This window comes from Perognathus longimembris, chromosome 6, assembly GCF_023159225.1.
Source record: "Perognathus longimembris pacificus isolate PPM17 chromosome 6, ASM2315922v1, whole genome shotgun sequence".
Classification (NCBI taxonomy): domain Eukaryota; kingdom Metazoa; phylum Chordata; class Mammalia; order Rodentia; family Heteromyidae; genus Perognathus; species Perognathus longimembris.
The window spans coordinates 37,239,352-37,241,489 of NC_063166.1; the positions used below are offsets into that span (position 1 = coordinate 37,239,352).

General features: G+C 38.4%; 1 pseudogene; it reads right to left on the reverse strand.

Annotated features, from left to right (window-relative positions):
- Positions 1-1,139: 1,139 nt before the first annotated feature.
- Positions 1,140-1,619, reverse strand: LOC125352279 (annotated as a pseudogene).
- Positions 1,620-2,138: the final 519 nt, after the last annotated feature.

The window sequence follows — 2,138 nt, forward strand, 5'->3', positions numbered from 1 at the left end:
CAACATCTAGCTTCCTATTTGTATTTATGTAAAAGGATTCTAAAAATCCTCTTTATCTGGTCATTTATGTGTATATTTTAATCTAACTTTTGTGAGAAACCAATGAGTTGAAAACACTGGCTTGGGCTCACAAGGGAGTTAAAAGTTAAAACAAGATATTTTCTAAGACAGAAAAAGTAACAATCATGATTTTGTTGTTGATATCCAAGAAATATTGTTGGTTTATCTCTATAGGTTGACAGGAACTATCCATCAGGAAGAAGAGAAAAGATGAAAACATTTACTTCATTTGACAAAGTGGATGGAATTAACCTAAACTGTTTTAAAATTTCTTCTTAGTAATTACAACTACCATCCAGTTTCCTCTAATTATTCCAAGATGAAAAGGAAAAAAGTAAACAAACCTATTACTAATTTTTAATATTTTAATTTGCTTGAAAATACTTTTTTTAGGGGTGAAGGATGTAAAAATAAAAATATTCTGGGGCTGGGAATATGGCCTAGTGGCAAGAGTGCTTGCCTCATATACATGAAGCCCTGGGTTCGATTCCTCAGCACCACATATATAGAAAATGGCCAGAAGTGGCTCTGTGGCTCAAGTGGCAGAGTGCTCACCATGAGCAAAAAGAAGCCACTGTTCAAAACAGTGCTCAGGCCCTGAGTTCAAGGCCCAGGACTGCCCCCTTCCCCCCCAAAAATATTCTTCCTAAAAAACCTCAAAAATATCTTCTTAGTACTTTATGTGCATTGATCTTACAGAACCACCACAGTTGAAGAAGAACCTACTGGCCAGAGACAGTGTCAAGGCCCCTAGCTACTGGGACCCCAGCTGTACACAAGATAAAGAATCACATCGAGAGGGCAGGGGAGTGTGAGGATGTCTTTGAAAGGTTGGAGAACAGGAGAGATTTCCAAGTAAGGCCAACATAGTCTTAGTTAAAAATGGAGTTGAATCAAATTTTGCTAATACCCGTGAGTATTATCATATGCCTTTTACATGCAATTTTAAAAACTAGTATACTATATTTTGTCATATCATGATTTTTAAAAATTTTTGTAGTCCACCAGTCTTGTCTTGTCTTTTACTGCATTGTATTATCTTGTCTTCATTGCCTTGTCTTGTATTGTATTTATATTGCCTATGCCATAAACTCACAGGGAATAGGTTCCAACAGCTCAGACTCCTTTCTGTTAGTTCTCGCAAACTGTGCTCCTCTGGAAACAGCAGGTTGATGCTTCAGTTGAGCCCAGGTTCTTTTCTCTTTGACTTCCTTCTTTGTCTGCTCATTTTCCTTCACTCATTTCAGGAAGTTATCTCTGCTCTTTGAGTGCTTGATGTGCTCAATAAGAACATTGATCCTCTTGGTGAGGATCTTGCCCTTGACTTGCTTGTCCACAACAATGCCAACAGAATGCTGGGTAACACTGTAGACCCTCCCAGTTTTGCCATGGTAGCATTTGTAGGACATTCCTTTTTGAACAGAACCCATTCCTTTGATGTTTACAATGACACTTTTCTTGTAGATTCTCATGTATGTGGCCAAAGGAACAACTCCATGTTTCCTGAACAGCCTAAAGAACATGTCTTGGGTAGCTTTCCTCTTTCCCTTTGTGTTCATAATTGGTCAATTACAGGCAGACCATGGCCCAATCATCCAGGTGAGCTACTGGGCTCTAGATAGGACAAGCTGTTCATGATGCAACAGCCAGTATCATGACTTTTTAACCAGCCTATGTGGAGCCTGGATTCTCCTGTTGGAATTTCAGTTTCAAATTGTCACCAGGAGGCCTTGAGCATGTATCATCTTTGCACTTGAAATTCCTCATCTCTAAAATGGAGATTATTCTGTCCTACACAGGGAGCTGTGCAAGGGATTGTGGGAGTCATGAGAAAAATACTTGGAGTGAGTGGTGCATTGTAAGCACTACTCAATATTACAGGAGAACATCCAGGGATTTCTATGAAGTATTTAGTATTGCTCATTGTTTTTGTAAGCATGATTATGATGAAAATTCATTTGCAATAGTCTTTGGAAATGTTTCTGGTTATTTTCTTCTTTTCTTTCCTTTTTGGTACTAGTACCAAATCTGAAAATCAAGATTGGGCTCTGTGCCTTATTATTTTTTCCTCAAGGTTA